Here is a 24,451-nt window from a genome sequence, read left to right on the forward strand (position 1 = left end):
TTTATTAAAATCTTAGCATTTACATATAGCAGTGCAAGTACTCATGTACTCACTGGGGTAGATTTTCAAAGCATTTCGTGCATACATCCCGAGGATTTATGGCCGGGCCAATTTTCAAAGGCCCGCGCGAGTACATCCCTGGGACATGCGTTAGCCGCGGGGCAGGGTGGGGTGGTCCGGGGGCAGGGCGGAGCTAGAGGCCCCCGGAGCAGTGGCCATTTTCCGCTGTGCTGGGGGATCGTGCGCCGGCAGGGTCCTGGTGCACGCAGCCTGTGCCTGCCCCAAGGCAGGCGCAAAACATTAAATAAGGAATTGGGGGAGGGGCTAGGGTAGGTCTAGGGTACAGGTAGGTTAGGGGAAGGGGAAGGGAGGTTAGTGTTGGGGGTTGGGAAGTTCCCTCCCAGTCCGCTCCGAAATTGGAGCGGACTGGGAGGGAAATGAGGAAGGCCGCGGGCGTCGGTGCACGCAGGATGCACAAGTGTGCACTCCCTTGCACGCGCTAACCCCTGATTTTATAACATGCACGCACCTGTGCATGCATGTTATAAAATCTGGCGTCCACGTGTGCGTGCCGTGTAGTGCGTGCACATGGACGCGTGTGCGCATCTTTGAAAATCTACCCCATAATGTTTCTAAAATAGACTGATGCATGAACATACTACTTACATGGGCTTATGTAGATTTTATATGCAGAAAACTCTTTTAAAATTCACCTCTGAAAATTATGGTTCCTTATTTTTCTCTTTTAAAGCTTTAGCCTTTTTTTTTCTTTTAGCTTCCATCTTGAATGGTGACAAGATGAAAGTCCCTGGGATCCTCCTGCTGCTGCCTGTCCTCCTCTGCACCGGCTTGCCTCGCAATGTTCACCTTCCCAAAGGTCCCCTTTATCGTGTGGAAGGCAGACCCGCCTCAATCCCCTGCAATGTTTCAGGGTATGAAGGACCCTCCCTTCAGGATTTTGAATGGTATGTTTACCGTCCCAGTGCACCAGAGAAACCCATTAATGTCAAAAGCACCAGAAACCCTCATTTCAACTATGCAATTCTCGAATCTCGTGTAGATAGTGGGGAGATATACATTCACCGAGTCAGTGATGACAGCGTGGAACTCCATATAGGACAACTGAGAGATGAGGATAATGGAGAATACGAGTGTTACACCCCCAGCACAGACTCCAAATTATTTGGCATGTATGCCGGAAAGGTGGAGTTAAAAGTTATTCCTGATCTTCTCCAGGTTTCTGTGAGTTCAAATCCAATGTGTAGCTTTCCAACGAAGGTGAGCTTGACAGAAAGTGCGACACTGCAGCTATGCTGCACTGTGCTGACCCATTCACAACAGCACACCCATCTTTCTGTCTCCTTTGCTGTGTCTGCACACGATACACCAGCCGAGCAAGAAAACCTACATGAGATTATTGCAGTGCGGCGAGATTTTGCAGTTGAAGCTGGGGACAGCAGCCTGTTTGCCGACCGTTTCCAGAACGGGGATCTCCGCATAGAGAAAACTGGTAGTGATCAGTACAAGATGGTGATCACCAGCTTGCGTCCGGAAGATTCAGGCACATACCATTGCACAGCTGGGGAATGGATCCAGGACCCTGATGGAAGCTGGCAGAAGATCACGGAGAAGCATGCCGTTTTGGCTCACATTGATGTTCAAACCGATCAGTAACATAATGGAAAGAAGGTGTAGCTAAGGGGGTCATTGTCTAACGCTTATCGCGTGTGATAGCATGCAGGGGGCGGAGTTGGGGAGGCGTAGGGTGGCGAGGAGGCGGCGGGGGGCAGCGAGGGGGCGGGGTGGTGAGAAGGCGGCGGGGGGTGGCGGGGGGCGGCAAGGAGGCGGACCTGGTGCTGTCTTCGCTGGCGGCGATAAGGTAGGCCACGTTATCGTCGCCAGTAGCGCGCCCAATAGCGCCGCCTTTCACGGTGGCGCTATTGGGTGCGAAAGCCGGCAACGATAACATCGAGGTGGTGCGATGGCTGCTGGCTTTCGCAGGCCCGCCCCCGCCCCCCGTTACCGCTGGATTCACCATTCTGCGATAGAATGGTCAATCCAGGCCTAAGTGATTAGAGCAATTGACCAAGAGCACTAGGGACCAGAATGTCCCAATCTGACATTCCTCGTTACCCTGATAAACCCCTCTATCTCCCATTGCTTTAGTTATGAGCACACTTTCATAGTAGTTATATGGAAAATTATGAATATATGCACATAAACAGCCTGTCATCACATATTTTCTGTTTTATAAACATTGAAAGTTATGTCCGTACTTTTGGCTTCAAACACATTTACATGTACAAAAAAAAGATTTTCCAGGAGGTATGTGCAGAAGTTGCTGTTTTATAAGATATTTAAGTGAATACATTGAGCAACCTATTCACAAAGATTTATACCTGCTAATTATCTAGGGCAATTGATATCAGACTCATTTGTTGTCTGCTATTTTTGAGTGTGAGATCTGGGGGAGTCCAAACCTATTTGCATTAATGGACTAATGTGCATAAGTGGACATTTATACTAGCAGCAGGTTTGCAGCAGGTTGCTGCATGATTTTATAAAACACTGCATTCTTCAACTCTGACAGTACGAGCATGTGCTTCAGTACATGTAAAATACTTGCAATGCATTGAAAGCATGTAATTTATTTTATAAACATACTTTTGTGCATTTTATATGCAAAAAAATATATACGTACACATAAAACTTGATTTATACATGGAGGCAGGTTTATTTTAAAATATGCTGCATACTTGAGATCACTAGTTTCCCATGACAGCTACGACTTTAACTAGTCCATCTCCAGTTCACTGAGACCCTCCTAATATTTCACCCTGAATTTCCAGAAGTTTACCAGGCCCTCCCATTCAAAAACTGACAACAGATGAGGTTGTTATCAATTGTGCTAGATAATTAGATTGTAGGGATGTGCATTCGTTTGCAACGAAATAGGAAATATAGGCGACATTTCCTATTTCTTCGCGGTTCAGGGGCCTGCTGAAATGATAAGAAAACCCACAAAATTTCATGTGGTTTTCTTATCATATTTCGGGGGGGCAGAAAGGGCACATTAAAAAAAACCCCAAACCCTTCAAATATAATGAATTGCAACTCCCCACCCTCCTGAACCCCCAAGACTTGCCCGACTCCCCCCCAAGACTTACCAAAAGTCCCTGGCGGTCCAGTGGGGGCCCAGGAGAAATCTCCCCCTCTTGGGCCATCGGCTGCCACTAATCAAAATGGCGCTGATGGCCTCTTGCCCTTACTGTGTGACAGGGACTATTGGTGCCATTGGTCGGCCCCTGTCACATGGTAGGAGCAATGGATGGCCCGTGCCATTTTTTAAGATGGCAAGGTGGCGTTCATGTTTTCAAAACATCAATTACACTCTGATTTGCAAAGTTACTGTCTCTATGTTGAGTCAACTTTCCATAATTCCAATTGATATGATGTGAAGCTCTCATATTATTCATGTGAGATAATACAAGCAACCATTGGTACAGTGGCCCCTGAGGCAGCTCCTGCGAGAGCGAAACTCGGCCAGAGTCGGGCTAACACCAATAAAGAATCCCTGATTATACCGATCACTACAGTTTGTCCTGCTTTCCAGCATTATTGATCGGCTTCCGATTTGTTTCTTGGGTCCTAGAATAAATATTTACTGCTGCATGGAACTAGAATATCAATGTTGCCTCAGAATGGGATTGTTAACCCAGAATTTAAATGCTGATTTTGTAAACCGTTGTGATCTTATAATAGAATGATGGTATACAAAACACCTAAATAAATAAACAAACAAACAAATAAATAAATACATAAGTAAATAATGTAACTTCATGCCTAGTGTTTGGAAACATTAACTGTGATTGCACTTGGATGTTAAGGACAGAGCCAGTAGAGCTGAGTACGTTTTATCAGTCTGGCATGAGGATCTAGATTCAAACAAATCTAAAAATTGTTCTGTAAAGCTACAGCTGACTTGAAGAAGTTCCCACTCTAAATAATGTGATTATATACTCACAGATCTATAATGATCTTGACCTGAAAACACTGACAAAAACTAATAATATTTTTTAAAATATAAAACTAATTTAATAGCTTTTAAAATTCTATTCAGCTACTTCATTATCTTCAGTTCTCCGTACCACTAGTGTTGACTCGTTGTGGCAGTCCCGGTTGCTGGACTTGCCACCGGCCTTCTCGGTCCTCTCCGTGGCAGCGTCTCAGAGCTCCGCCCCCTCTGAGGCACGCGCAGGCACAAGAGGAGACAGTTGGAAGTACAGGGGAATGAAATCGAGGCCGGGTGCCGAAATGACGTCAGACGTCAGCCGAATATTTTAATCCGGCTTCTGACTGAAGTCATTGCTTTGCAACAGAGTTCTTTCAAAGGAGTGATTGTTGCTGTCCTTGGTCCTGTACTGATCCAGCTTGCTCGCCTGTTCCAGCCTCCGCTCCAGATCCTGCTTGCTCTTCTGTTCCAGCTTCCGCTCCTGATCCTGCTTCCTTGCCAGTTCCAGTCTCCGCTTCAGTTTCTGCTTTCCAGCCCTCGGACTGACTGACTTTCTGGTTCCTGTTTTGGTTCGTAGACTGTTTCTTTTGCCCGTTGCCAGTTCAAATCTTCTGACTGTTCTCCACTCTGTTGGACTTCAGCTACGGGAGACCACTCCTAAGTCCCAGCAGCCCGGATCCTCACAGGCTTCTCCCGGAGGGACCGCGGGCTTCCAGTGGCGAAGCTCCTGATTGGTCTCCTGGTTCCTTGCTGCCTCCCGGTCGTATCATCTCAGTGGAGTTCTCTTCTCATCTAATCTTCATCTGCACGGCCGGCCCAAGGGTCCACTAATCCCAGCCTCAACACTCGTGTACTTTCATTTCTTATTTACTGGACTCCAGTGAGAGTGGTAGTTATGGTGGGAGATTTATGCTTATTTTATTATGATGATATTTATTATATCATGAATATGTTATAAGTAATTTTGTTTTAAAAGGTGGTATATAAATGTAAAAATGAAATGATATATTGGGACATTCAGACAGATTTGTGGTATCATATTCTGCTTCTAATGCTTAGTTTTTCAGTTCCAAATCTATTGTCTGAATTTGATACAACTCACGCTAACTACAGAATCAACAAACATGGAAAAAAAAAAACCTGGGAAATTTGCTGAATAACAGTGAAAATGTAAATGCAAACAATATGTGAAATGTCAGCTGTACAAAAAATGCAGGCCTCCAAGGGCTTTGCTTATTATTCACTGAACCACTAACAACTGGAGACTCCGACCATTGAGATAGTAACTGCGACTTTACCCAACAAGGCCCAGTGGAAATGTTCTGAGAAGTAGCTCAGTGTATGCCCCCCACCCACCCACAAGATATACATCATCTGTAACCAGGCAGAAATCTCAGAAAAATAAGAACATAAGAACATGCCATACTGGGTCAGACCAAGGGTCCATCAAGCCCAGCATCCTGTTTCCAACAGTGGCCGATCCAGGCCATAAGAACCTGGCAAGTACCCAAAACCTAAGTCTATTCCATGTTACCGTTGCTAGTAATAGCGGTGGTTATTATCTAAATCAACCTAATTAATAGCAGGTAATGGACTTCTCATGTATGAGTAACAGGTAAAGAAACTAGAACTGATATGGGCTGGATAAAAACTGATTTACTGTGCTAAGTGGTGGCAGCTGAATGACAGAGAGAACATCTGTTAGAGTCAATGTGGCATGCTATATATAGCACTGTAAGAGGGCACACTTTCAAATCAGGGCGGGTTGGGGGGGGGGCGTGATTTTACATGCACAGTCAGTGGAATTAACTGCAAATTTGAAATGTGCTGAATTTCTATCATTTAAATCGATGAAAGATACCAACAAGAGGAGCTGATTTGTACAAAGCTGTTACCTTTCATCGATTTAAATGATAGAAATTCAGCAGTCGTATCAAATTTGCAGTGACTACCTCTGATCGTGCTTGTAAATCCACCTCACCCCCAAACCCACTCCGAGCTGAAAGTGTCCCCTCAGACAGTGGTTATAGAGCAATTCACATCAAGTTTCCGTGCCTCTAATCGCCCTACTAGAGCCACCCTCGCTGGCACCCTCCACCCCTCAAAACTGCACATCTCTCCCTCACCAGCGAAAGAGCATTTACCATCGCTGGCCCCACCCTGTGCAACTCACTCCCCTCCTTTCTCCGCCTGGAACCTTCTTTACTCAACTTCAAAAAAGGCATCAAAACTTGGCTCTTCCTGCAGGCCTACCCTGATGCAAATCAAACCTAATCCACTTTGCATCCTTTCAGCACCCTTCCTTTTATACACTGCCCCCTCCCAATTTCAGTCACACTCTCCCCCCCCCCCCCCCCACCACCAATGGTGTACCTTAGAGAAATGTTGATTATGTAATTTACTGAAATGTTATTAAGTAAATACTGTTATCACAGTTCCTACATATGTTCCTCTCACTCTCTCACACCTCTCTTCTTCTCCCTCTCTTGTGCTTTTATTTTCGCCCGGCCCCTCTCTCTCCCTTTTTCTTGACTGCTTCCCTTCCCCCTTCCCTGTTTTTTGTAATTTTTCCTTTCTCCTGAAGTTGATTGTAAACCGGTTTGATGTGTCCTACGAATGTCGGTATATTAAAAGTTCATAAATAAATAAATAAAACTCTAATCAGAGGATCTTTCTCTCACCACAGGTGTGCACTATAACCCACAATAGTATATTGTGTGCATTAAAAACAAGTAGTGGGACACAATATTTATCTATGTGGTAACTTAGATAAATATTGACGTGGTTCTTTCACCAAGCCTTCGGGGATCCCCCAGACAATCACTAGTTGCCCTTCTATTATTTGGACGATGGCCTTTGATCTACATGAACGATGGACTATGGCACCTCTAGGTTAAAGCACTTTTAAGCTTTAACCCATATCCTCTATTGTATTTCTTAATTATTACCACCTTTACTTCCTTCCAGCTACATAAGCTTCCAAGTTCCTTATCCTTGTTGAATGTAACTTTGCCTTATTCATTTCTTTTGTTTAATTTTCTTTAGTTACGCTACAGTTATACCCTTGTTAAATGTAAACCGATCCGATATGGTTATTACTATGAAGGTCGGTATAAAAAAGTGTTAAATAAATAAATAAACTTCACAATTTGCCTAACCTTACCTATATATTTTTTTTATCGTGGGTGCTATTTCTGCTATACTTATAGCATTTGATGAATCTAAAGGTTAGCCAGTTAAGTAGCAATATTGAGCAGGTCTAAAGTTATCCTATGGTGTAGCCGTAGCACTGAATATCCTGAACAAGTTAGCTGTATAGGTTTAGCAGGCTAACTTGTTCAGCTAGATATCTACTGATTATTGTGCCCATATTTATGACTCAAACCAAAAGACTATGGCGACATCATCACGAAGATATCCTGTTTTCATCACCAATCTACATCTCCCTGCCTTAATCTTATTATTCTGGACTCTGGTATAGTTTGAGAGTAAAAATTATTTATAGGAATAGTCAGCAAATCTGCCTGTTTGCAAATAAGCTTTTGGAGATCCTTTGTAAATGCATCTAACTAAATTGATAATAGAAAGAAATATATATTATAACCTGCTTGGATTGTAATTTCTTGTTTTTTTTTTTAACTTTCTCTTTATTCAGTTTTCAATATAAATACAAACTTTGTATATTATTATTATTATTATTATTTTTTATATACTGACATTCGATCTGAGATATCACATCGGTTTACATTCAGGTACTGTAGGTATAGTAACATTGTGAGAATAAAAAAGGAAGAATCAACATTGGATAAATGAAAAGGAAGTACATTTCTCACATACAGGTCCAAACAGTAATATAATGGGGAAGAGCTGGAAAACCCAGGGGAGTAAGCATACATTAATGTAATCCTGCTGATACAACTGAAAAGGCAATACACATAAAATAACCTTCTCTTTGTATAAATTAGACCCTCTATCGATGCTCTAGGGATTGATGACCATATTCCCTGATCTAGCATTCAAAAACCCCCTCAACTGTTCTGGAGCAAAACATACATACATTGAGCATGTAACGTGATCAAGCATTTACATGGATACCTTAACAAAAGAAGGCTCCAATCACTTGAACATTCTATCGCATAGTAAGAAAAGCTGGACTTATCTAAATCAGGGTAGATTCTAACAAATGTACATTGGAAATTAACTTTCATATTTTGGAAGCAATATTTCATTACAAGACAAATCATTTTTGCATTAAAAAAGAAACAAAGTTGTTTTCTCAATAATTTCAATACCAGAGGTTTCCAGAAATGCAGGTACATTTTCCAAATCAGCACTTGGTTGAGTCAGCCCTAGTTCACCAGTTTGAGACTTATAAGGAAAGAAGAAAACCCTTATTAAAAGCTGGGATTTGGTCTTCAGAGATTTTAGAACCTCCGTTGGATATTTCCTCAAAGTAGAATGAGGCAGCTCAGCGATAACTTTAGGAAGGTTACTCAACCTTAGATTTAAATGTCAGACAATGTTCCACATTTTCCACTCTCCTGAACATTAACAGCCTGAACTTTCTGAAAGTTTGCCCAATATTTGGAGACCTCCAGTAGGTTCAGAGAGATTACGCTGATGGTCTTCAGCAATGGAGTCCACCTTATGGGACACAGCCTCAACCCAGTGCTAATACTTCAATACTAACTGGGACAAATTGGCCATCAAATCCCATAGAGAATTGAGTGTCACAACAGTCACTTTCTATGGAATTGCAAATCCCCGCAAAACAAAGGACTCAACATTCGTGCAGGCTTGAATAATAATTTGTAGTTTTAAGCTGAAATAAAACTTTATTCGTAATTTTCTGGTTTCTAACAATAATTATTATTGTTAAAAGAATTGGAGCTAATTTCTCTTACAAAATTGTAACAATTATTGGTGGAGGATTGCTAAGCTGAAAAGAAATGTGAAACAGAAGTGGCATGTTTTGGTGAAAAGTGATAGTATCTACTAGTTAACGTTTAGGGGAAAAATCTATAGGATTTTTGTTTTCTTTCCTCTTGTCTCCCTGCACATCATTAATTTTTTTGTAGTCTCGAATTAAGGCTTTAGATTCCTTTCAATATCATAAATATAATATGTTCTAAGAAATGTGTATACAAATGTTCTACAAGCTTCTCAGTGTACAGCTTACCTTTAAAGCATCCACTTCCTAGTAGCATGTTTTTTTCACTTCTAATAAACAACTAAAACAAAAAGACCTTCTTTTCATTTGAACCAAGGTGCTGCTGTGCTTCTTCTACAGTTGTAATATAAAACATTTTGACGCAGGCAAATTGCTCATAGGCATAGCTTAAGTAAGTCTTCTATCCAGAACTTGTAACTTACTTATAGCAGTTAAACATTTTGAATGAGTACATTTTCTTTTGTAATTAAAAGTTGCAGTTATCTTATAATTGTTACTTTGCAATAAGACTTTTAGCCGCACAGTAAAATACAAAAGGAATTTTTACATTATCAGTATTTACATTGTTGCCTTAGAAACCAAGGATTGTAGCAGAGATTTCATAGGAAATAAAAACTTTTAAAATTTTACTGACAGTAGAGGAGAAGCCTAGCGATTAAAACAGTGGGGTAAGAACCAGAAAAAGTAGATTTCAAATCCCACTGGAATATGGTTCCAAATAGTGGCACACTGAGTTTCCCTCCAGCTTGGCTCCTGCTGCATATATTACCTATGATGAAACACAAAGGACAACTTTAGGTCTTTCCCTTGGATTCTGGGAACCCTGACATTTCTGAATTGATTGACCAAGAGACTGTCAAGCTGGAGGCTCAAAACATTCAACTTGGGTTTGGGCCTTTGGAGCTGGTAAGATCCTGCTATTGTAACTGTTGGGTGAGGCTCCAACTGGAGATGCAACTGCCTCAACATGGACTGATGACATTGCAGAGCCAGGAAGACTGGAGGGAGAGAGGTAGTGGCTGCATTTCTTCAATCTGTGACACCCTCAATACCCCCGATAAGAGGGCCAGCTGGAACTTTCCTGGCTTTGCAAGATCGCAAGTTGGATTTCTCTTTGAGAGGTATAGAGTGCAGCCAAGGATCATAAGACACTACTTGAGCTTTTAATCTGCAAGGGTCAATTTTCTCAGTGGAAAAGGGTACACAGTGGAGTGCCTCAGGGATCTGTACTTGGACCGATGCTTTTCAATATATATGTATAAATGATCTGGAAAGGAAAACGATGAGTGAGGTTATCAAATTTGTGGATGATACAAAATTATTCAGAGTAGTTAAGTCACAAGCAGATTGTGATACATTACAGGAGGACCTTGCAAGACTGGAAGATTGGGCATCCAAATGAAATTTAATGTGAACAAGTGTTGCATATAGTGAAAAATAACCCTTGCTGTAGTTACACGATGTTAGGTTCCATATTAGGAGCTACCACCCAAGAAAATGATCTAGGCATCATAGTGGATAATAGTTTAAAATCGGCTCAGTGTGCTGCAGCAGTCAAAAAAGCAAACAGAATGTTAGGAATTATTAAGAAGGGAATGGTTAATCAAACGGAAAATGTCATAATGCCTCTGTATCGCTCCATGGTGAGACCGCACCTTGAATACTGTGTACAATTCTAGTTGCCACATCTAAAAAAAGATATAGTTGCGATGGAGAAGGCACAGAGAAGGGCAACCAAAATGATAAAGGGGATGGAACAGCTCCCCTATGAGGAAAGGCTAAAGAGGTTAGGGCTGTTCAGCTTGGAGAAGAGACGGCTGAGGGGGGATATGATAGAGGTCTTTAAGGTCACGAGAGGTCTTGAATGAGTAGATGTGAATCGGTTATTTACACTTTCGAATAATAGAAGGACTAGGGGGCATTCCATGAGGTTATCAAGTAGCACAGTATGCTAGGCTATGACGGGTAAGATTCGTGTAACCTACCACTAGGATGGGTAATTCCAGACAACCTAAGACAGCCAGATATGGGCCATTTGGTGAGAAGAATTAATAGCGCTAATTCTTCAAGAGGGAAAGGAGAATAACCTGGATTAAATAATGAAATAATAGAACTGCTTTGCACAAGTAGAAGAATGTATTTTGTCTTTATGAGCAAGCAAAACAGACCTTGGGTGAGAAACAGAAGCAGTTTGTGTAGAAACTTGCTGACACTTCAAGGCCTAGCTACTGAGCATGGAAAGAAGGGAGTGTACCAGATAACGGCATTTGACATCATTAGTTTTAGTAAAAGTTTCAGTAACTTTCCATTCCAAATAAGGGAGCCATCCCAGAAAAAAAAAGAAAAAAATGTTGTCAGCCATACATGTATATGACAATAATGTATCTTGTAATAACTGAGCAGGTTAGGTAGTACGTCACTGTTAGATTTACTGTGCTGCTTCCAAGAAAGACTAATTGTATTCATTTCTTGCCTTTTACTAATACAGATTATTCATTAAGACAAAAAGGCAGTTAATTATTGTAGAAGGGCTGGCCTTCTGCCCAGGAAGCATAGGCTTTGGGCTTTGAACTCTCTGGGGTAGATTTTAAAAGAAGCGCAATCAGCCTACTTTTGCTTGCGCATCAGACTCAAGCAAAAGTACGCTGGATTTTAGTAGATACGCGCGGAGCCGCGCGTATCCACTAAAATCCTGGATCGGCGCGCGCAAGGCTATCGATTTTGTATAGCCTGCGCGCGCCGAGCCGCGCTGCCTCCCCCCGTTCCCTCCAAGGCCGCTCCGAAATCGGAGCGGCCTCGGAGGGAACTTTCCTTTGCCCTCCCCTCACCTTACCCTCCCTTCCCCTACCTAACCCACCCCCCCGGCCCTGTCTACACCCCCCCCTTACCTTTGTCGGGGGATTTACGCCTCCCAGAGGGAGACGTAAATCCCCGCGCGCCAGCGGGCCTGCTGCGCGCCGGGCCGCGACCTGGGGGCGGGTACGGAGGGCGCGGCCACGCCCCTGGACCGCCCCGGGCCATAGCCACGCCCCCGTACCCGCCCCCAAAACGCTGCCGACATGCCCCCGAAACGCCGCGACGGCCGGTCCCGCCCCCGACACGCCCCTGACACGCCCCCGACACGCCCCCTCCGAAAACCCCGGGACGTACGCGAGTCCCGGGGTCTGCGCGCGCCGGTAGGCCTATGTAAAATAGGCTTCCCGGCGCGCAGGGCCCTGCTCGCCTAAATCCGCCCGGTTTTGGGCGGATTTAGGCGAGCAGGGCTCTGAAAATCTACCCCTCTGTGTGTGTGAAGCCCACAGATAATGATCTGAACTCCCTGAAAAGGTCAGGTAATGATACCTTGAATTCCCTGCACAAGCAGGTAATGATCTGAACTACCTGAGTATCACAGCACTTAGGTTATGAGAACAAAGTATCTGCCGCTTGTTTAGAAAACACATCCTCTAGGCATCTTCCATGGCAGGCGTTTCCCCATTGGGATAATTCAAGGGTACTCCAATTGAATTGGGGTGAGTGAATTTGAAGCCATGGTATTCCAAGTACCACCAGATGTATAGCTTTATCCAGGACTAGAAATGTAATGGTTTCAGAGTGCAGAGACCCTGTGCAGAGATGAAGTGGCTGAGCAGTATAAGAGACCTCACCAGGCAAAGGCTCACCGTGTATAGATGACAGCAGTAGTGGAGTGGGTATCTGAACAGTAGGGATTCGTAGGTACTCTACGAGTTGATGGAGTATGAAGTTCCCACCAGCCCTGGAATCTACAAGGGCTAGCGTGTGGAATTTGAGGGCCTCCAAAATAATAGAGACTGGTAGTGTCAGTGGAGGAGATGGAGAAGTTAGACCTAGGAAGAGTCCTCCGGCGGATCCTAGGTCTGCAAGTTTCCCAGACAGATAGGACAGAAGGGTATCGCATGGCCAGTTTGTCCACAGTACATGCAGAGGCCAAGCCTCTTTCGGTAACATCTCTCCTTCGACGTAAGGTGGTTCTTCCTCCACGGCATTGGGTGAAGGAGTGGTCTGAGTAACTGCCATTGGACGAGAGCGAGAAACTCCCGATGACATCTTCTTGGAACTCTTTATCTCTTGTGAGCACTCACGTAGTCGATCGATTCATCCAACAAGATCAATGAGAGAGTCCAGGGTATCGGGGAGTTCACGTGCCGCTAGTTCGTCTTTGATGTGAGGGTTAAGACCCTCCAGGAAGACAGCCCGTAAGCAACCCAGATCTCAATGTAGTTCCGAGGACAAGGTTTTAAACTCAATAACATAATCAGTCCAAGGGTTGGTACCTTGTTGTAGGCGCAGGAGAGCGGAATCAGCGACAGTCTTGCAAGCAGGATCGTTGAATACAGAATGAAAGAGTGTGAAAAATCCCGACAAGTCCTGGAATATAGGGTCATTGCGTTCCCAGAAAGGTGAAGCCTAGGCCAGGGCTTTTCCATCTAGCAGAGATAGAATGTACAGAGTTTTGGAAACTACGTCTGGGAAGTAAGTAGGTTGAAGCAAAAAGTGCATACAGCACTGATTTAGAAAGCCCCTACATAACAGGGGGTCACCTGTAAAGCATATAGGTGCTGGCAAGGGCACGGAGAGACATAAAGGCGTCATCTGTGGAGTGGAAATGGCCTTGTCAGGCATTCCTGTGGAATTCAGCCAAGAGTTTAGCTGTTTAAAGGCATTAGCCAAAATCTCTAGTGTCCTTTGTTGTTCGGCGAGACATTGGGCCAGGCCAGGAATGGCCTGAAGGGCTGAGAGCTGAGCTGGGTCCATGGAGTTAGCAATCTGTTATAGTTTTGAAGGAAGTTGTGAACCCCGGGCTGAGATGAGAGATGTCTTTACCCACAGGGAGGACCCCCATGGGTGTGGTCTCAGTGACGTAGGACACAGCTGTGAGAGAAACTTTATTAGGGAGAAAAAGATAATGCATAACCTGAGGAGCGGGAAATGTAATAACACAGTTCTTGAGTATGAAATAGTCAAGATGATATTGTAGACGAGAAGATCCGGTAGTGGCCCACAGCGCGGGGTACACCAGGAGATTCCTGTAGGCTGGTGGAGATACCTCTGAGTGCAGATCTGGTAGTGGCCCACAGTGCAGGGTATGCCGAGGATAGCTGTACTGTAGGTGATGAAGTAGCAGAGGTCTGGGATACAGGAACCAGGCAGAGGATCTTGAGTAGGTGCAGCAATACCCTGAAGCTCGGTATAGGTAGAATCGATATGCTGAAAACGGTAGTGGCCCAAAGCACGGGGTACACTGTGGAGACTTCAGCAAAGTTGTAGGAAACTGAAGATGGCACTCACACAAGGAAGTTCCAGCAGAGAAACCCTAGGATCGGGTCAGGATAAGTCCAAGGCAGAAAAGCCCTCCAAGGAGCGGATAGCCAAAACGCGGAAGGGCCCCCGTGAAGTGGGTACCCAGAGTGTCCGAATGTCACGAGGAGATTCTGGAACAGAAGATACAAAGAGGAGTGGATTTAACAATGAGAGAACTCCTTGCTAACTCATCTTAGCAGTGGGCCGGTCAGCTTAAGTACACTAACAGGCTGACGTCATTGGGAGGGGATGCCCCCAAGGTTCCCGCCATGACATATACAAAAGGAGAATCTGCGTTCTTGCATGCCTAGGTGTTGCGGGAAGTAAGATGGAGTTCAGCAGCACCCACGCTGTCCCGGGGATGTCGGGGAGGTCGGCGTTGGTTGGCGGAGGCCGGCATTCTCCCAATGATTGACAGTGCAGGGAAAAAAGAGGTGAGCATGAGAGGTCGCAGCTGTCTGCAACTGGCGGTCATAACACTAGTTTTGTAAAAACCTTAAAATGCACATAATAAAACTATTTGCAGAGCTTATTATGAGATATTCATCATGCATTTTAAATTATCTGTTTTGACTGTGAACGTTTTTGAACATGAAGTTTTGCTTTGATTTTCTTTGAATAGTGTTGAAGGGGAGTGAAAATGATATACCATGTATGCAATGCATATGTATTTTATTCCCCCCTTCCCCTCCCCCTGAATATATGTACTGCACATTTTCTTTCTAATCTGCCTTGTGCCTTTCCTGGGAAAAGACAGGATGTCAAGTAAATAAAGACAAACATCTGTAAGGGGCCACTTCATTGACACCATCGATGTCTTCTGAGTCATTCACTTCTGACCTAGAGAGTCTGTAGCTAAAGACATCAGATGAAATTGTGACCATAATAAAATAACTAAACTGAAAATTGAGAGATATGAAGAAAGGCTGCTGTTATGTCAATGCATTTCTGAAGATTTCAAATCACCAAAACTATGGAATATTGACTGATGGCTTTGAAATTCCATGGAGAAGCTAAAAGTGCATTGACTTTGTCATTTTTCCTCTATTAAACATATAAGAGGTTTCTTCTCCCCTTTCTTTTACACCCATGGTCCCAGATTCTGGCATAAAAACACCAGGACATGATCAGAATTCTTGCAATAAGAAGAATTATCCTAGTAACTTGGAATGAGTACAAATATCCAACAGAATTAGCCCTGGCTTATTTTTCCCAGTTTTAGCAATGGGTAAAGAAGGAACTGTTCCATCTAATGAAGGATGTCAAACCATCCATCTGTAAAGAAGCTGCTGCCCATTCCCATTTTAAACCTCACTAACCAAATCATGACAGCATATTTTATGAGAAGGGTTGGAAGCACTGCATGGGAACAAGCACACTGAGTATTAGCTGAGCACTATTGGTTGATAAACATCATATCTAGAGCTACAGATGTAAGTGAATGGCAGCAAGAGTCAGTGCTCTCTGAGAGACAGACAAAGGCGTTTCTCCTGATTCTACAGTGGGGTCTCTGTTCACCAGAGAGATTCCTTCTTTTACTGACAAAGAGAATAAGATGGACAAGTTTATTCTTCTGATGATCCTCACTTCTAGCTTCTACAGAGTAGGTAAGTTATCTAAAAATAAGGTTAGTTCCAGCATGGAAAGTGATTCTGCGTGACGGTGCTGGAGTCGTTATGCGGCGTCACAAAACTCCATTCGTTCACTAAGCTGAAGCAGAATGGCACTGAGGAGCTGGGGTGGCACCGGAAGAAACAGGACCCTTCACTGCCTTGTGACAACTTTTAGTGGAACAATTTAAGAATTATTCAAAATGAGGCAGAATATGAGCTTTCAAAGTGAAAAATGTCCCTTCAGCTGACAGTGATAGATTTGACAAGAAGGGGTGGGGAGAGCTTTTATTCACATTAAAAGGACTATAATTGTCTCCTCCCCCCCCCCCCCCCCCCCAGTTTCTTCATCGTGCGTATAAAGGCCACGTCTCATAGACAATTCCCTTGAATACACAGCCTTTGCTGTACGTGCATGTCTCTGTTCAGAAGTAGGACAATTTGGGGGTATTCCAGGATGGGCTTTGCAAGTACACATTCATATATATATTTTAGGAACAAACCAAGGGGATCCATGATATTTTAAAACAGGTTAAAAGAATATTACAATATTACAATCCATGATTTTTATTTATTTAAAAATATTTCTATACCGTCTTAACAATATGTACTGACCAGAGCTGTTTACAATATAATGAAAAAATAATAATAAAATCAATAAAATAGCAAAATGTAAATATGGAATCATTGCATGAAAATAAATAATAAATGGCCAGGCCATGCATGCACCGAGCGCATTTTAGAAATGGCCCGGCCACACGAGTATCTCCGGTACACGCAGGAGTGCCAGGGCCATCAAAAAGAAGCCGACTGGGGGGTGGGGTGTGGGCAGGGTGGGGGTCGGCTGGGCACTGTCCCGGGGAAATGCACACCAGCATCCGGCCAGCACGTGGAACTTACATCATCTATTCAAATGAGGTAAGTTCTGAAATAAAGGTAGGTAAAGGGTTTTAGGGGTCATGGAGGCAGAGCAGGAAGGGGTATAGGGAAATTCCCTCCCAGTCCGCTCCTTAATTGAGTGGACTGGAAAGGAACTGGGAACCGGCTGATCGCGTCACAGTGCATATTTTTAAAAAACTCCCCCCATTGCACATGGGACAGACTACCCTCCCGTATATCCATGCACAGACATTATAATCCAGCACGCATGTGCACGCAGGAATCATATTTTATAACACGCGTGCAGTGACAGGCGCATGTTATACAATCGGCGCGTCCATGTGCTTGTGCCGGGAACCGCACACACGTTTCCAAAAACCAACTCCTATACACTTATAGACAGATATAGTTTATTAACGAACTATCGGGGTCATTTATCATTTTGCTGTAAGGGCTCAATGCCTGCATTATAGTCCTGAAATACCACAATGCACGTTAATTAGCAAATTATACGTTAGTTACGCATGTGGGAGGAGTTAGGGCAGAGTTTATGGAAATGATCAGCTCTAACAACAAATGGAATAATGTGTTTTATCGCTGGAAATAACCACAATCTACAAATCTACTTTTCTTTCAAGTTTCAGAACTCCTAACAACATCAAATCGTCACAGGTTTATACGGTGCTAGTTGTACCTGTTATGCTGTATCTTAAACTGCCCCCAAGCCTTCCCCACCCCGAGTTTAAAGTTTCCCCGTCTCTCTCTCTCTCTCCCCCCACCACATGCAGTAAAAGTATTTCCGGTCCTATTACGGGCACAACGCAGGCAAAAAAGCTGAACGGATATGGGCCCCTGCAGGTCTCTCCACTTCCCATCCCTGGGGAACTGCCTGCCCGGACCTGCGTGACCTGTGAACGGCGGGGCTGCTTACCAGATCATCTTCCAGTAGGTTCCGGACAATATCGTTCACCAGGTTAATAAAGGCTCGCAGTCTGAGCCCAAGTATTTCTGTGAACCTAAAGCTCTGATTACGAAAACGTGTTTGAAGTTTCTACCACCTACCTTCGGCACTAACTTACCTGCTCCCACTTGCAAATTAGTTTCTTGTCCAGGGTATTTTTGCACTTTAGAGTATCCAGTTCTACCTTACCTTTCACCTTCCTAAAGATGGACTTGCTAATAAAGACGTCTTCACCTCTGAGCATCAGGGGTATCCGCTAGCTGAACATGCACTGAAATGACATTTCCACTCTGGTATATGTCAGTCAAGTTCCTGAGGTGTACCAGGTGTGTGCTTTCAGTTACAGATCAACTTACCTCCTGAGCTCATGAGTCAGCCCTGCTCTGGTCAGTAAATGGTGGCATTCGGTTGAGGCATTTAGTCCATCAGATCAGTATCTAGGACAAGGCTGAACATGTATGATATGTACTGAAACCTGTGCTGTTAAACATATTCATTAATGATCTGGAAAAAGGCCAAATAAATAAGGTGATCAGGTTCGCAAATGACACAAAATTATTCAAAGATTTTTAAAACAACAGCGGATTATGATGAAATGCAGAAGGATCTTGGAAGAATAGGGAGTCAATATTCAAAAAGATTTTTGTAGCTAAGTTCCAATCTTAGCCAGACAAATCTGAGTTTTAAATCCCCCCCCCCCCCCCCCCACCACCACCACCACCACTGACCAGCCATGTTTTAGCTGGATAAATCATTACTCAACTAAGCTAGATTAAAAAATGAGAGCTGGTATGGTTGTATTTACCTTTCTTGGATTCACAATATGTCAATTATATTTCATGTATATGCAGCATATTCTGTCATAAAATAATGCATTTGTCACCATGAAATAAGGATTTGTATATATGTTTATATTTTCCCCTTTAATTTATATAAAGTTTGGGTGAGTAAGTTGTTGAAATGACTTGCTTGGGGACTAGAGTGTGAGCAAGATTGTTTTAGCTTCATTACCTTATTTTGAATTGACATTGGCATTTAATCATCCTATTTAAAATATCTAACATCAATTTGATGACTTACTTATCTTATCTGGGATTATGAGATTCATACTCATATGCCATGGCTGGGACTAACTTTAAAAAAACATGGTTTATATCAAGGGAATTTCAACCCTGTCTTGAATTGCCCATAACCAGCTGAGTCTCTAAAGAAAATGTGTGAGATAGATTTGTATACTTTGAAAGAATTGTTTGCAAATCTGTTTCATGAATATCCATGGTGGATAGCATTAACATACTCAAGGCGAGGGCTTATAACCCCCTGACTTGCATGCTTCTTTAGCCTAGTCTCATCTATGACTTAAATACATTTCTCTTCTATTCTGTTTCTTTTCAGCCCTGAGAAAAGCTGGTCAAGAAATATATTGTGTTAGTTCAATAACAAGGAACTACCTTTCTTTGAGGGGGAAGTGGGAAGTTGATGCCATATATTTAAGAGGACTACAATAGCAAGCTCATTTCAATGAATCCCATTATCTCTTATAAGGAAGTAAGCCCCCTAGTTGACGTTAGTTTAAGTGACTTTTATGAGATACACTGGGCCAGTGAGCCATATTTTTTTCCAACATATGATGGGGATAATAATACACATAAAAGAATGACACATAGACCTACAATTTCAAATTGTTGTGTGTGGTGAAAGTTATGCACATATTTGCTTTTCAGTTGTCAATGGGTTCCTCTATGTCTGAGGCATGAGGATTAGAACTGCTTTCAACCAGAACTAACTTTCTTCATGTATTTAATTTGTTCTCTTTAGTTCAAACAAAGAACATTATCTTGTGTAACTCATGTGACGCGTATGTCCCTGGCAAAGGGTGTAAGTCTCAGATGGGCTCTATAGAATGCGATCAGGATTTAGGAGAGATGTGTGCAACACGAGTAAGGTTTGTCAGATTCGGTGAGTCTACTCTACCATGGAAATAACAAATGTACATTCAGTTAAGTGATACTCTTATCCTGTGGTCATAGATGAACACATTTTGGCAACAAAGAAGCTAATATTCAGTAAGCTAGAGAGTGGACAAGTTATCTGGCCTAATATATTCAATGGGATAAACTTCCTGCTGAATATATTCACCTAATATAGGGGGTCATTTATCAAAGTGCTATATGGCGTTTTTGCATGTGTTAAGGCGTTATTGCCTGCATTAATCCCCTTTAACGCAGGCGCAAATGACAACGCAGACGAAAATGACTTAACGCATGCGAAAACGCCTTTAATGCCTGTGAAAGCACCATAACGCATGGTGGATGCAAAGCAGAAAAAAAGGGAGGAGTTTGGGGCATGATTTGTGGCCAAGTGGGCTGGGTTCACAATTTTGCGAAGCCCTATCGCACTGCTTTAATGTGTATTTTAACAACAACCTTTTAATTTGTGTAAAGCCATGCGATAGGGTTTTATTGCACTCTCTCTCTCTCTTTCTCCCTCCCTCCCCCTCCCCCCAATGGTTGTAGGAGGGACCTAATAGCTAGGCTGGCTCTCCAGCACCTTAAAATGGTCCCCCCAGTAGTTGTATGTAGGAAATACAACAATTCTGGCACTTATCACAAAGTGTGAAAAAGTTATCACAATTTGCAGTAATATCCATGCAAAGTGCTAGGAGTGTGCACTTTGCAATAAACTGTCCATTACCATAAAACACACCCCTTTTCCTAATGCATGCGATATTTAGTGCATTTTGATAAATCCAGGCCATAGTTACAAGTAGCTGGATAACTAAAAAAGTAACCAGCTATAACTGGTTAGGTTTTTAGGTTATTGGCCTGAATAACTTGCTTCTTAACCATATATCTTCAAAGATATCCATTTAAGTAGCACTGTAAAGCTAATAAAATAAAATTAAATAAAATGGTCCTGTGGCACAGAAATGAGCAGACATATTTGAACTTGTTTTTGCTTTTATAGCTATCTTACATACATGGATAAGTCTAAAAAGTTCTAATTAAATGTACTTCTCTGGCTAAGTGCTGGTACTTAGCTGCATAAATCAGAACTTATCTGGATAAGTTAAAAACTGAGCAGTTTGTGGGTTTTACATACATGAGCATGTATGCATGCATATCTGCTCATATTTTATAACCTGCGCATATCATTTGAGTACAAGTTATAAAATGCAGATTACCATATTAAATTTCCATGTGCCCATATACACATGTATATGGATATATGTGAAAATTTTGAAAGTTATCCTGTGATGAATAGACAGATGGACTTTGACAAATTAGTTATACAGTTAAGATCTAAGATTAGAATAAGAAATAGGGCTAGGAAGAGCATTAAGATTAGAACTAAGAAATGTATCTATCTCTCTATCTATCTATCTATCTCTCTATCTATCTCTCTATCTATCTATCGCTCTATCTCTCTATCTATCTATCTATCTCTCTATCTCGCTATCTATCTATCTCTCTATCTATCTGTCTATCTCTCTCTATCTGTCTCTCTCTCTCTCTATCTATCTATCTCTCTATCTATCTCTCTATCTATCTATCGCTCTATCTCTCTCTCTATCTATCTATCTCTCTATCTATCTCGATATCTCTCTATCTATCTATCTATCTCTCTATCTATCTACCTCTCTATCTATCTATCTCTCTATCTATCTATCTCTCTGTCTATCTCTCTGTCTATCTCTCTATCTATTTATTTAAAGCTTTTGTAGCCCATGCAATCCACAGTTCTAGGCAGGTTATACAGTAACACCTATAGCTTACATAAACTTGTATTATCAAGTATTTTATTTAGTTACTTAAAATAATTTCTTGCCCACATCCTGAAGGTTTGGGGCAGGGTACATCTTCACATCCATAAAACACAAGCAAACAAAATAAAACATTATATATATATACACATGATAAATGCAATCTTCAGAGCACAAGAATCAAAATCCCCATATAGTATGTATGGTTCAGTTAAGGTAGAAGAAAAATAATAAATACTCTAATCTGGCAAGTGGAACATCTCTTTAGACAAATATATTGTCAAGGTCTATTTTAAGACTTGCTGCTAGGATGTTCTGACCTTAAACCAAGGTAGAGTTTCACAGTATAGGATTCATAAATGAGAATGCCCTTTCCATGTTTCAGCTAGAAGAGCTGACCTAAGAGATGGAACTTGATTTGACAGAGTAAATAATCTCAAAATTGCTTTAATCCATGGAGATATTTTTCATTATATTAAATGTTAATGCAGACAATTTGTATTTTATCCACCATAAGGTAAGGATCCAGTGTAATTATTGCAAACTTGGTGAAACAGGATCACAAATACTCAAACCTGATACCATACAAGCTGATGAGCTTTGTAGAGATGTGTATCGTACCGGTTATTGTTTTGGGCTTCGTTTCCATAAAACCGTGGGAAATTTCATATGTCCCCTGGATCATTATGGTTTTTTTTCGTGGTGAATCGTTTATCGGGTTAGCATGCACTAATGGGAGTTAATGTGCGCTAACACCCATTAGTGCACGCTAACATAAAATGATTAGTGTGCGCTAACCCAATAAACAATTTTTCCCGAAAATTCGGGGGAAATGCAATCGGTTTTCGGTTTTACCGATCCATGAAATATTGTAAGAATTTCCTAATTCATAAAAAATGAATGCACACCTCTACTTTGTATAATTTGTAGAGGACACAATGTGCTAGCAAGTAAACTGATATATAAGGAGTTGCAGTAATCCAAGCTCAACAGTAATAAAGACTGCAAAATTGCATGGAAATAAGAGGAGTCTAGTAATAGTTTAAGAGGATGTAAGAGTCATAACTTTGCAAAGGATGATCAAACCATTGTTTTAATATAGTCTTATTTGATTTAGGATTCTGATTTTGGTGTAACCTTATAGTTAAGATTAGGGTTAGACCCAGGGCTATAGTTAGGTTTAGAATTAGTCCTTGATTTTATGGGTTGCTTCAAAGGAGAGACCATTCCTGTTTTGCACTAACATTTCCTGTGCTGTCATTTATTTGCAGTGGAAATGCGTTACGCTTATTTCCTTGGCTGTGCTAATAAAGACACCTGTAACGATAAATCCATTGTCTGCTGCAACACAGAGTCCTGCAACCTACTGACCCCTACATTGAGCCCTTCTGAGCTAATAGAGTTTAATAAGAACCCCAAAGAGCAGCTACGGGAATACACAGAATTAGTCGTAAAGGAAATGTTTCCAAACAATGTCGCCAAAGATCAGCTGCGAGAATACACGGCCTTAGTCATAAAGGAATTACTTTCAAAGATTGACTGAAAAAATCAAACCAGTGAACACATTTTCCAATGCCCAAAGATGGCAACATATTTAATTAATAATAAGAACAACAATATTACAATAATGGTTTAACAATTCATGGATGTACTTCTTTCTAAAATTTAGGGTTTCATTGTTCAAACACTATTGTTGCTCCTTTGTAATCCTCATACTCTCTATTAGCATGACATATCACAGATATCATGCATTGCTAGATGACAGTGAAATAGCCATGGACTGCAGAATGTTGTGCAATGGAATCTCATGTGCTCAGATAATTTTTCATTGTAACCTTTCTGCTCGATGCACACTATCAGTCATAACAGTAAATCTAAGTTTGAAGATTAAAGATGTATGTCCAAGAGCTTCCAAGGTGGTGCATTTTACATTTATTTATAATTTTTTTTAATTTTGTATCAGTGAGAGAAACTGGATATTATAGTGCTGGAAACCTAAGTCCTGATACATTCTGTAGAAAAGCTCAGCACTGAATGGGGATTGGCTTCTTACCTGTCAGTCCATGGGTGGGCAGGATCGTTTAATAATGGGCATAGATTGCACATTCATATGTACTCCAGGGAATTGGTACCCACTTAAAAATAAGGTGCAAGGGTGTGTGCATACTCTGTTCCTATGGTAATTTCCAAAAGATAAACACACAGGTTCTTTACAAAATATATATGGGTTCAAGTACACACAAAGTTATCACCAAAACACACAGATTAAAAATTACTCCATTCATTTTCCTTTTTAATTATGGGTCCTCAAGAATACTCTTTAATGTTCATTTTTAATGCACAGTGCAGGTCTTTTAAAATGGCATTTAGCAAAGGATGTTAAGGTATTAATAAATACCGCATTAGAGTGGGTTAACTTGGCAGCTACTTCTTGTAAGGTACTACTGGTGGCAATGCATCTGTGCTCCTGCTGATGATGATGCAAGATGAAACAGCCCCCTGCCCCTTTCCCAGCCTGAGCGTGAAGACGCGGCCCTCCACCGTGCAGTCCTCCCCCTCGCTTCACGGGATTATGGCAAAGCCCCATTAAGCCAGTCTTCTGAAGACCTTGCAAAGCTATGTCATGGTGCTGAGAGCCCCAGTGAATCTTCAGCTGGAGACCCTGCTACTCTGCTGGGTTTCTAACCCCCGGGTACCCCCACTGGGGAAAGTGGAACATTTCTTTGGGGCAGGAGTATCCCCACTCACTCCTGCCTTGCTGCTCCTCTGATAAAAATGGCTTCAGTTGACCTGAGGATTTCCTTTGCCCTGCAGGTGTGAAATATTCAGTGAGCATTTGGCCACTCTGGGGTAGGAAGGAAGAGGCAATTGTCAAGCAGGGAACTCTGACTGCATTGGTCATTATTAAGATAACCTTTATGTGGATATTCAGTTCCGCTATTTTAGATAGTTA

At 42.1% G+C, this 24,451-nt stretch overlaps 1 pseudogene; it reads left to right on the plus strand.

Moving 5' to 3' along the window:
- Positions 1-798: 798 nt before the first annotated feature.
- Positions 799-1,674, plus strand: LOC115075283 (annotated as a pseudogene).
- Positions 1,675-24,451: the final 22,777 nt, after the last annotated feature.

This window comes from Rhinatrema bivittatum, chromosome 13, assembly GCF_901001135.1.
Source record: "Rhinatrema bivittatum chromosome 13, aRhiBiv1.1, whole genome shotgun sequence".
Taxonomy (NCBI): domain Eukaryota; kingdom Metazoa; phylum Chordata; class Amphibia; order Gymnophiona; family Rhinatrematidae; genus Rhinatrema; species Rhinatrema bivittatum.